This window comes from Bos mutus, chromosome 10 (genome assembly GCF_027580195.1).
Source record: "Bos mutus isolate GX-2022 chromosome 10, NWIPB_WYAK_1.1, whole genome shotgun sequence".
NCBI classification, from domain to species: domain Eukaryota; kingdom Metazoa; phylum Chordata; class Mammalia; order Artiodactyla; family Bovidae; genus Bos; species Bos mutus.
Window position 1 is genome coordinate 18,456,643 of NC_091626.1, and position 13,305 is coordinate 18,469,947.

Below are 13,305 nucleotides of genomic sequence, written 5' to 3' on the forward strand. Positions count from 1 at the left end.
TCGGACACGACTGAAGTGACTTAGCAGCAGCGGCAGCAAAGGGAGTCTTAGCAAACTAGGAATAGAACAAAATTTCTTCAGTTGATAAAAGGTAACTACAAAAGCCTACAACATACTTAATAAGGAAAGGCTGCTGAACATTTTTCCTTTGAGATCAGAAACAAGAAAACAATGACCCCCATCTACTTCTATCAACATTATACTGGAGATAGTTGTATACTCTAGGTGGCATAGGAAAGCAAGAAAAAAATAAAACAAAAAGTATAAGGGACTTCCTGGTGGTAGAGTGGATAAGAATTTGCCCACCAATGCAGAGGACAAGGCTTCAATCTTTGGTCCAGGAAGATTCCACATGCCACGCGGAGCATCTAAGCACAAGTGGCACAACCACTGAACTCAGCCTTAGAGCCCCCAAGCTGCAACTACTGAAGCCCATGCACCCGGAGCCTGCGCTCCACAAGAAAAGCCACTGCAGCGAGAAGCGTGTGCACCACAAGCAGACATTAGCCCCCACTCCACAGCTAGAGAAAGCCTGCGTGCAGCAATGAAGACCCCACGCAACCAAAAACAAAAAATAAATTACCGTTATAAACAGGTATACGGACTAGAAGAAACAAGAAACAAACTATTATTTGCACATGACATAATTGTATATATATAGAGAGAGAAAATTTGAAAGAATCTATAGGTATTTGCTTTATTGACTACACCAAAGCCTTTGACTGTGTGGATCACAACAAACTATGGAAAATTCTTAGAAAGAGATGGGAATACCAGACCACCTGACCTGCCTCTTGAGAAATCTGTATGCAGGTCAAGAAGCAACAGTTAGAACTGGACAGGGAACAACAAACTGGTTCCAAATCGGGAAAGGAGTACATCAAGGCTGTGTATTGTCACCCTGCTTATTTAACTTATATGCAGAGTGCATCATGTGAAATGCCGGGTTGGGTGAAGCACAAGCTGGAATCCAGACTGCCAGGAGAAATATCAATAACCTCAGATATGCAGATCAATAACCTCAGATGGCCAGTTAGCGATGTTGTGGTAGTTTCAGGTGAACAGGGAAAGGACTTAGCCATACATACATATGTATCCATTCTCCCACAAACTCCCTTCCCATCCAGACTGGCATATAACACTGAGTAGAGTTACGTGTGCTATACAGTAGGTCCTTGTTGGTTATCCATTTTGAATACAGCAGTGTGTCAGATCATGTACAGAGAAAATAATCTTTTAAAGATATCACTATTTATAATTACATCAGACAATATGAAGTACTCAGGAACAAATCTAATAAATAATGTACAAGACCTCCACTGAAAAGATTTTATCATGAATCATTACATAAATGGAAGGATATCCACTTTCATAGTCTGGAAAACTCAATGTTGGAAAAATGTCAGTTTTCCCCAAATTAAGCTACAGAATCAGTTTCGTTTTTAATTAAAAATCTTGCATGCTGTCTTTACGTTGAATTATTTTGTTGGGCTTGCGTATGTGTGTGTGGGGTGGAGGGGGGGATGTGACACAGTGATTCTAACATAAATATAAAAGTCGAGACTTTCCTGGCGGTCCAGTGGTTAAGACTCAGATTCCAATGTAGCAGGCACTGGTTTGACCCCTGGTCAGGGAACTAAGACCCCACATACCACATGGCCAAAAAGATTATTTTTAATTTAATTAAAAAATAAAATAAATATGAAAGTGTAATGGGCTAAAAACAGCCAAGACTTTCCTGAAGAACAATAGCAAAGCGTGAAGACTTGCCTTCGTCACTCAGCCCCTTAGTCTTGTCCCACTCTTTGCGGCTCCATGGACTGCAGCACACCAGGCTTCCCTGTCCTTCACCATCTCCCATTACTCAAACTCATTTCCATCGAGTCAGTGATGCCATCCAACCATCTCATCCTCTGTTGTCCCCCGTCTCCCTCCTGCCTTCAATGTTTCCCAGCATCAAGGTCTTTTCCAATGACTTGGCTCTTCGTATCAGATAGCCAAAGTATTGGAGCTTCAGCATCAGTCCTTCCAATGAATACTCAGGACTGATTTCCTTTAGGATTGACTGGTTTGATCTCCTTGCCGTCCAAGGGATTCTAGAAAGTCTTCTCCAATACCACAGTTCAAAGGCATCAAATTTTCGGCGCTCAGCCTTTTTTATTGTCCAGCTCTCACATCTGTACATGATTACTAGGAAAACCATAATTCTGACTATACGATCCTTTGTAGGCAAAGTACTGTCTCTGCTTTTTAATACGCCATCTAGGTTTGTCATTGCTTTTCTTCCAAGGAACAAGCATCTTTTAATTTCATGGCTGCAGTCACCATCCACAGTGATTTTGCCTTACCAGGTATCGAAACTTCTAAAGTGATAAGTAGTTAAGACGGTGTGTTACTAACACAGGAATAGTCAAACAGACCAATAGAACAGAGAAGCAAATCCAGAAACAGAAGTATGCAAATATGGATACTGGACATATGTCAAATGTGGCGCTGCAGATCAGTAAAGAGGAACCTTTCAAAATCCATGGTGGAACAACTGAGTATCTGTTTGAGTGGGAAAGAATAAGACTGGACGTTATACTACCTATAAAATCTATTCCAGGTAAAGATTAAATTTGTGAAAGTTTAAAACTTAAAAGCTCTCAGAAGATAATACAGGAGAATATCTTCTTTACCTCAGGCTACGAAAAGGTTTCTTAATTTAAAAGGAGTCAAACAGCACTAGCCAAAGTTGATAAATGTAACTACATTAAAACTGAGAAATTCTGTTGATCAACAGGCACCACAAAAAGTGAAAAAACACATTCAAAACAGAAGATACGGGTATACTACAACAGTTATAACTGAATGACAAGTATCCGAAACACATATAGGGAAGTCCCTGGAGGTCTGGTGGTTAAGACTCCATACTTTCACTGTTATGGGCCTGGGTTCAATTCCTGGTAGGGGATCTAAGATCCTGCAAGCCACGCAGTGCAGCCTAAACACACACACACACACATATAGAATTCCTAAAAATCTGTAATAAAACCACAGATCACCTAACAGAAAAAAACTGAGCAAACAACTTAGGTACATAAGAAGAAAATTCAAATGACTGTGAAAAGATGCTCAACTTCATTAGTAATTATGAAAATGCAAATTAAACCCATGAGACACCAATATGTTTTTCAAATTGGTAAAATATTAGAGTTTAAAAATACTAAGTGTTTAGAATGTAAACAAAGGGAACTCTCACACATTGTGTTGGAATTACAAATTAAAATAATTTTGAAAAACAATTTGCCATTATCAAAGTTGAATGTGTGCATACCTCACAACCCAGCAATTCCATTCTTAGGAATTCTTAGAAATATTTGTGCACTTGAAAATATGAAACAGGTACAAGAGCACTCACCACCTAATTATTTGCATAACAGCAAGAAACTGAAATCTACTCAAATGTCCATCACAACTAGAATGAAAAAAATTGTAGTACCTTGTGACCATACATTGGAATACATTACCACGATGAAATCTTACAAATGACAGCTAACAACTTGGCATTAAATTGACAAATTCTGAACTAAATTTTTTAAATCACATAAAATACTCAATATGAAGTTCAAAAACAAGGAAAAATAAACTACATTGTTTAAGGATATATGACCTGGGATTTAAAATTATGAAGCAAAGCAGGAAAATAACAGTCACAAAAGGTCAGGATAATAGCCACTTCCACAGATTGGCCTATGTTGACAGGGTGAGCTGAGGGTGAGGTAATGGGGAGGCAGCTCTTGTTTGTTGGCCTGGGCAATGACAACACAAATGTTTACTTCATAATTTTCTTAAAACTGCATACGTCTTATTCACTCTCCTGTATATGTGCATAAAAAGGAAAAGTTAACAACTGTATATGACTGCTATAGTAATCTCTTTTTTGGGGGGGGCTGGGGGGGCGAGTCACACAGCATGCGAGATCTTAGTTCCCTGATCAGGGATGGAACCTGTGCCCCCTGCAGTGGAAGTGTGGAGTCTTAACCACTGGACCCTTTACAACAGGAAAATTCCTGTTAGAGTAACTTAATATGATAAAGCAATTTACATAAGCCCCAGAGATTGAATTCCTTGCATCCTAGCAGGTCCCTTCCCTCTCTTTAGTATTCCTTTTATTCTTTACACTCAAACTATACATTTTATCTGCCTTACTAGACTCTAAGTATCTGCCCATTGAATGCTTGGAGATAATCTGAAAGAGTTAAGGCAAAAAGAGAAAAAAAGGTGAAGTTAAGGAGCGGGGAAGTTGTGGGAAAAAACAGGAAGGAAAGAACTTGACTTATGCTTACATGAAAACACCCAGGACAACAGATTTTTATTTCAATGCTTCAAGGAGCCAGGAAGCAAAGGGAGAAAGAAGTAGGTAAATCATCCCTTGTCCCTTCTAACCCAGGTGCCATAAAACAAAGCAGACTAACATTAGTGATATCAATCACCTAACATTTAGGTGCAAGGAAGTGTACTTACGTCCCAAAATATCTACTTTTCCAGAAATCTTAACAATAACAAAACACAGTAACAAAGCCCCCCGCCCCACCCCACCTTGGACTATAAGTCCCTCTGAAACAAATCAACTCCTTCTTAATTGAGGAAGAAACTTTATTGTTCAATTAATCTATTCAATATGCAATATTTATTCATAGTTTAAAAGACTAAACACAAATATCTAATCAGATATCAACTCATTAATAAAATTATGATATACAACACAACAGAATATTGTGCCTCCATTAAAAAAAAAATAAGATCTGTATATACCAATATGTTGTATTCTCCCAAATATATTGTGAAATGGGGGACAAAAAAGAATAAGAAGAGATACAAAACAGTAAATATGGTATGTTACCTTTGGTGTATGAAAGGAGAATACACACATACACCTAACTTTGAAAGAAAACAAAAACTGGAATGATTCATCAGAAACCTACAAAAACGGTTATCTATAGGGAAGCAAGGAGGAAATAGAAGGGATGAGATGAAAATAAGATTTCCACATATTCGTCACATTTGGCTTCTCCTTTTGAGCTATGTATCTTACATATTCAAAGGGTAAGAGTATATATTAAAAAAAAGGAGGAAGCAAACTCTAAAATGATAAACAAATGGACCTAAATACATACCAAACTCTTAACAATCACACTGAGAAAATAATGATTTCAAGTGACTTTTAAACACAGTACTAACAGTAAGCATAACCTTGGTGGGATACATTCTAAGGACAAAATGAGATGCAAAGAAATCTTAAAGTTCACTGAGTAATTTTATTTTTAAATTATTTTAGCTATACTTAGGAAAAAATTCAATGTTAATAAAAATTAAGATTTTCAATATAAAAGAGATTAAAACTAAAGTTTTTTTAAAAAAGATGAAGAAAGAAGTGTGCAATGTTAAATTTGAATTGGAATTATCAATATGACCTCGTTTTTTTTTCCTCCTGACAAGGCCTAGAAGTGATGACAGTTCCATAAAAAGGAGCATATTTAGCATCCAGATGTTTTCTAAACATCATCCTCTTCTATAAAGAGACAGATCTCTTTGGAGAAAGAGCAGTTTCTCTTTGGAGAAACTGCTGATTCCAGTCTAAAGTAGGAGAAATCCTTGATGAGCCAAGATATCTTATATCCAAAAGTAAGGAATCACTCAAAGACTAATAATAGGTTTATGCAAAAAGAATTCAGGTGCCTGCTTGAAGGAACTCCCAACAGCCTTATTTGAGACAATCTAAACATCGAAAAAGAACAAAGGGAGGGAAGGAATGGGAATTTGGGATTAACAAAGGTGAACTATTATATACAGGATGGATAAACAACAAGGTCCTATTGTGTAGCACAGGGAACTATATTCAATATCCCATGACAAACCATAATGGAAAATAATACATATAACTGAGTCACTTTGCTGTACAGAAGAAATTAACACAACTCTGTAAATCTACTAAACTTCAATAAAATCTAAAAATAAAAGAACAGTTGTAAGTAATTGTAATACAACAAATAAAAAACAAAGAGATGATTAACAAACTCATTTGTCACACTGTAGATGACTATTAGACCAACTCCTCACTCTGAAAATTTGACAAGAAAGACTTAAGCATTTACTTACTCTGCCCTTTTAGGAAGAACTGCAGTTCACTCCTAGGTGATAAAAGTTATAAATCATTTGTTTACAGAAAAATGACAGCTAATAAACGTAAAAAATTACCGAATTAGAAAAATCAACATTTTAAACTTTAAGTTAAAAACTTATTTGCCCAAGGCTCACAAAAGATTCTAAAATCACCAGGTAAAGAATATTATGAAGAATGGAATATTTGTAAGATATCAAAGCCTCACCCCCACAGACTATTGTACTTGATGATCATAAAAGAAAAAAATACACTTTTACAATGGAAAGATATAGCAAACATCACTTTAAACTTCATAAAACTTAGATCACTAATAGTGACATTATATAGCTTCCCTGGTGGCTCAGTGGTAAAGAACTCATCTGTCAAGGCAGGAGACGTCAGTTTGATACCTGGGTTAGGAAGATACCCTGGAAGAGAAAATAGCAACCCACTCCAGTACTCTTGCCTGAGAAATCCCAGAGATAGAGGAGCCTGACGGGCTACAGTCCGTGGGGTCGCAAAGAGCTGGACACGACTGAGCGCCTGAAACACCACCACCTCCCATGTTGCCTATGATGTACTCTTGCCAAAACATTTTAACATGCATAACCAAGCCTTTAAACTGTAACTTTCAGTGTACAAGACATACAGGGGACAGAGAATCAGTTAAGCAAAAGCACAAAGAAATAATTAGATAACTAGAAAACAGGCCATTCTATAAGATAATGATCTAATCTTGTCAAAGAAATTTCAGTATCATAAGAAAAAGGAATGGGATAAGAAACTTTTCTACATTAAAAAACGACTAAAAAGATAAAACAAATGCAATGCAAAAATCTTGACTGAATTCTAGTTTGAAAAACTGGGAAGAGTTAAATGTAGTCTGAATACTAAATGTTATCAGGAAATTACTCTTATTTTTCTTACGTGTGGCACTATGGAGACACGGAGAATATTTTTTTTTTTTTTTTTTTACGGAGAATATTTTCTTAGGAGATACATACTCAAGTATTTTGAGGCAGAAGTCAAAATAACAACTTTCAAAAGGTTCAGTTAAAGTATATACAGACACCTACACACAAAAAACAATAAAGCAAATATGGATGGCATATTGTTAATTTTTGAATCTAGGTGGTGGACTTACAATGTTCTTTGTTCTACTCTTTCAACTTCTCAATTTTTTTTTTTTTTTTTTTTGCCACACCATACAGCATGCAGGTTTTTAGTTCCCCAACCAGGTATCAAACCTGTGGGAGGGTAAAGTCTTTACTGCTAGACCACCAGGGAAGTCCCTCAACATTTCCTAAGTACTTTTATTATTAAAAAAAAAAACAAAAGTAGGGAGAAAGCAGGAGGAAAACTATAGTAAGGTAGAGTTGTTAAAAAAGGTAAGGAAAACACATAATCTCAAGATCATTTATAAACTCATATTCACACAGTTATCTGAAGAACTTTCTCCCTTAGACAAAACACACACCCCTCAGGAATTCCCTGGCAGTCCAGTGGTTAGGACCCCATGCTTCTACTACTGGGGGCGCAGATTCAATCCCTGGTTGGGGAACTACGATCCAGCAACCCAGAGAATAAACTAAATAAACTGAAGTTACTATCCTTAAAAAAAAAAAAAAAATTCAGAGACTACTCAGCCCACTATCATCTAATCAATATAAGTAAACAGATTTCAAACATACTACACACAGCAATAGTACTACAATCTGTCAATGATTTAAGGAATGTTTGTCATTGGCAAACAGAACATTTGTTTTGATACTTCACACTGACTCAAAAGACATTCTAACATCCATTAATCTGATATACTAAGATATTAAGAAAAGCTTCTCTTCAGAGATTTTTTTGAATTGAAAAATATGGTCACACTTCAAAGACAGCCAGCAGACTATCCAAAGATTTACTTCTACTAGCAACAAACTTTGATGACATTTACACAACACTTTAAATTCTTGATCTCATATTTAAACATAACAAGAAATAGACATATTCAAGAAGGAAAAAGTAGACTTGTTGAGTATCAACCATGTGCTTGGTACTTTACATAACTGTTTAACTCTCATGACAATCTTATGAGATGAACATTCTTGAAGCTCAGAAATGTTAAGTGATTTGTCTACAGATAACAGCTCATAAGTGATAAGGCTAGAAACTATCAAAAAAGCTGGAAATCCACGTTTAAAAGTCTATACAGTAAGTCCTCTACATATGAAGGATTTCTGTTCCAAGAGTGCCTTTGTAAGTCCAATTTGTTCATTAGCACAAAAAAGTTAGCCTATGTACCCAACTAACACAATCGGCTATATACTACTGTACTGTAATAGGTTTATAATACTTTTCACACAAATAATTTCTAAAAAACAAAAAACAAAAATTTTAATCTTACAGTACAGTACCTTGAAGAGTACAATAGTATAACGGCTGGCATACATGGGCTGGCACTGAGTGAACAGACAAGAAGAGCTACTGACTACAGGAGGGAGAGGAGTCAGTAACTATTGTTACTGACTATGGGATATGGTAAAACTGAAGGACCACCAGCAATAGGAGACAGAGAACAAGCTGCAATTTCCCTCATGCCTGACGCTAATGGAAGGCATGTTCGCATCTTTCAAAGTTCACAACTTCAAGGTTCATATATAGAGTACTTACTGTATTCTTTCTACTTAACTGGTCTTAACAAATTTAGTATTTACTGACAGAAAAGTCCACCTATGGAAAAGGACTGTTTAAAAGAATTCCTTCATATTCAAAGAGTCACATAAAGTTGAAGAAAAATCAAAACAGAGAAAAAGTACTCTCTAAAATTATTGTTAGTTGCACACACACACACAAAACCCAATTCTTAGCAGGCCAGCTGTCTATGACACAGGACAGCTAGTCCTTTCCTCACTGTACATGTAAAATTATACTCCAGTTGCCCGTTGGATGACCCCACTGCCAAAATATGCTAGCAACATAATTCACATTAAAACCCAGAGGCCAAACACCATTTGGAAAGTGCTTTACATGTTTACTATACCCATCTCAAGCACGCTCCTCACTCAAAACAGGCTATTTTAAGCAAATATTCTTTGGTCTATCAATTCTTTTCTGCCGCTCTAAGATATTAAACTTACAAACAAGAAAATCTACCTAAATACAAACACCCCATAACTGAATCTTAAAATGTTATGTGACTTTGAATTTATCTACTGCACAAAAATAAGCCAAAATTACATTGCGTAATATAAACTCTATGTATGCCCTTTCTATAGGATCAAAATTCTAATGTCTATGTCTCTTGTACATCTAAAGAAACACACAAAATATGTAGAGAAATCTATGTAAAAAGAGTTTTCCTATTTAAAATTAAATCTTCTTTGAACTGGACTAGTGACCAGAAGAGGGCATAAGGTGTCTTGTAGGCTGTAGTATTATCCTGTATTATCCTAGATATGGGTGTTGGTTACATTTGTGTGTTCACTCCGTGAAAATTTACTGAGCTGTACATCTATGATCTGTGTACTTTTCTGTATACATTGTAATTTATAATAAGAATATTCTTTTTTACAAATCCTCAATCTAAAAACCTAACCATATTGCACCGATACCCAAGAAGCTACAGCCCAGTGAAGAAAACAGACAAGCTATTAGGAATTTCATTAGAGAGCTGAGAAAGAAGCAAGCACTAGATACTGGGAGCACACAGGAGCAATACCTAACTTAACCTGGAAGTAAAGCTTCCTGAAGATACACCTGAACTGAGACTTGAAGATCAGAGAGCAGATTGCCAAGCAAAGAAAGATGGAAGGGAAATACAGGAAAGGGAACAGAGCATGCAAAGACCTAAGTTCAATGAGTGGATCAAAGAATTTAAGGAAGACAGCAAAGAAGGAAAGCCTAAAGAAGTAAGAGTCAGAGCACGAAGGATCTCACATATATGCGATGCTACAGTTTAAGCTTTAACCTGAAAGTGCTTCCCCGGTGGCTCAGATGGTAAAGCATCTGCCTGCAATGCAGAAGACCGGGGTTTGATCCCTGGGTCGGGAAGATCCCCTGGAGAACAAAATGGCAACACTCCAGTACTCTTGCCTGGAAAATTCCATAGACAGAGGAGCCTAGGAGGCTACAGTCCATGGGGTTGCAAAGAGTCGGACACAACTGAGCAACTTCAATAACGCACTGAAGATCTTTCAACAGAAAAGGACATGATTAGACGTTTATTTGTACCATGTCAATCACGGTGCCTGTCATGTTTACAACCCCATTTTGTGAGAAGTTACCCTGCACGCTGCCCCATGTTTTTCACCATTATGCTCCTGCCTCACATCCACATGCACAAATAAACACACAGTCAACACTAAATGGCTAGGAGTGGTCACATGACCCAGTACACAGACCTGCTAGCAGCCCATGATTAAAAATTAAACAATCCAAAGATTGTTTCTTGGGAATTCAAACCATAAAATCCTAGGAAGAAGTTAGCAACAGGAGCTTAAGCTAAAGAGACAGTAGCCAGGAGGCAAGATACTGGCATGGGAGTGACGGCAGTTAAAAGGAGGCAAAAGTTAAGAATAAATGAAAGCTGTGAGATGGGGGAGGGGGGTGGTGGTGGAGGGGGGTGATTAGAGAGAAAAAAATAATACAAAATGAAACAGAAAAAGTAGCTAAGACAAGTTAACAGTAGAGCACTAGAGTGAAATACCTGGATTCAGAAGATCCCCTGGAGAAGGGAAAGGCTACCCACTCCAGTATTCTGGCCTGGAGAATTCCATGGACTGTATAGTCCATGGAGTCACAAAGAGTCGGACACAATTGAGCGACTTTCACCCACTCGCTCAGAGTGAAATCTGTCTTTTCCGGCTTCCAGTTTTATTTTTAAGCTCACGTTCTTTCTAAGACCAAGCTGTTTAACTTTTCCTGCGTTCCCACATGCATGTTTTCTTTCAGGAAGCACTCCTCTATTTAAGGTAACTTGAGTCTCTTCCTTGCATACGAAAGAGCCTAACTAAAAGAGCAGTTTAGAACACTTACTCTGGCAGCAGCGCAGAGAATGAACTAGAGGGTATGGCAAAACAAGAGGCAGATGAGAGAAGACCAACAGACATTTGGGGTTAAAATAGAGACAACAAAAATAGCAATAACAGTGATTTGAAATATCATGAGGGAGAATGTGCCGGACTTAGTGATGTTGGTAGTATGGTACAGAATGGAGTGGAGGATGATTTCCAGCTTCCTGAAAGCTTCAAGAGGAGAGAGTGGTACCATTCATCAAGACCGGAAATCGAAAGAAATGATTTTGTTGCCTTTGTCTCTTTCTACCCCCACAGCTTTTTGGAGGGAAGGGATACAGAGACGAGTTTTATTTTGTACATATGTGAAGTGCTTGTTGAAATGTGAATTCAAGATTAAATGTCCATTAGCAGTGATTTACACGGGTCCAAGTAAAGGCAAGAGCTCTACAAGGCAGCTTGAGACTTATAAACACATTAAGGCAATGTTATGTCACAGTGGTAAAGAAGCTGCCTGTCAATGCAGGAGATACAAGGATGCAGGTTCAGGCCCTAGGTTGGGAAGATCCCCTGGAGGAGGAAATGACAACCCACTTACGTATTCTTGCATGGAAAATTCCATGGACAGAGGAGCCTGGCAGTCTACAGTCCTAGGGTCGAAAAGAGTTGAACGCGACTGAGCACACATTTAATCACATGGTTTAAAAACACGACCGAAAAATCTTTGACTAAACTCTGTTACTAATATAGCTAGAAATCATACAAACTAAAACACTTAATATTTTTGGCAGACAACATTTTCCAAGCTCCTATACTTCTCTGTAAACAATGAAGACTGAACAACTTTTACAATACTATAATCTAAACACTTAGAAAGAATAAGGTTATAGTGCTAACTTCTACTGAGGTTTTGCCTTTCTAAAAACCTAAGTTTACTTCCATTTCCCTCAGAACTATATATCACTCAAGGGAAAACACTGTTGAAAAGTCTTGTCAGATAGTGAACTTATTGATGTTTAACCATAACAAGATTCTTTACAGAACTGAACCACATAATTTACTATTAATAGCTTAGACATTCAATTCTATGTGTACTGTAAATGCTGAATTTCTATCCTACAATCTTTTCTTCTCTCACCTAAACCTACTATCAACCCAGAACTTAATAACAAGCTTAAGCCACAAATCCAGTTGCCTACTGGCCATCTACATCTGCTAGAAGTATAATCACCAGTAACCCAAACTCAAAATATCACAAATTGAATTCCTCTTTCTTGATAAAAACAAAAATTCCACTCCTTCCTCATACAGATCCCCACCTCAGTGAAAGGCACAAGCTAGAAACCTAGATCTTATCCTCTATGAACCCTCAGTCTAATACCAAATCCAGTGAAATCGCCAAATCCTATCTATTCTCAAAACCCAAATGAAGAAGCTGCACCATTACTGTTTACCACCCCCCAACACCTTTAGCCTGCCTTTCAATCCACCCTCCTCAAAGTAGATTGAGTGATCTTTTAAAAATGCAAATCATTTCAGTCCCCTCCTTTAAATCCTTCAATAACTATCAACTAAGTTATAAATAAACATTTATGTACATGTATGCTAAGTAGACTCCATGGACTACAGCCTGCCAGGCCCCTTTGTCCATGGAATTCTCCAGGCAAGAAGACTGGAGTGGGTTGCCATGCCCTCCTCCAGATCTTCCTGACCCAGGGACTGAACCTGCATCTTCTGTGGCTCCTGCATTTGCAAGGCAGATTCTTTTACCACTGAGCCACCAGGGAAGACCAATAAAACATTATTAAAAATCCAAATAAATATAAACTCTATCAAAGCTAGTGAAACTCCATGAAAGCCCAGCGAGTGGTTCAATGAGAAATTTACTTTAACTATATCCTTTTTTGCATGTTCATAAAAGACCCATCAGGAAATTTTTTGAATCCTGAAAATTACTTAAAACATACATATAACAGCTGATATATTTAAGAGAAAAGCACATAGCATTGTCTGTAAAAACAAAGACTGAAAATAACCTCAAGATCACCAGAATGGAATACTATCTAGCCAGTAAATGAGGCAATTCCAAATATACTATTGTTGAATGATCTCTAGGATCTATTATTAAAGGGAGAGGGGAGCTGTAGCCATAATATA

General features: G+C 37.3%; 1 protein-coding gene across 11 annotated transcripts in view; it reads right to left on the reverse strand.

Annotated features, from left to right (window-relative positions):
* The window catches only part of MYO9A (myosin IXA), a 257,282-nt gene that overhangs the window by 241,917 nt on the left and 2,060 nt on the right, over positions 1 to 13,305 (reverse strand). The gene's annotated exons all lie outside the window — the stretch shown is intronic.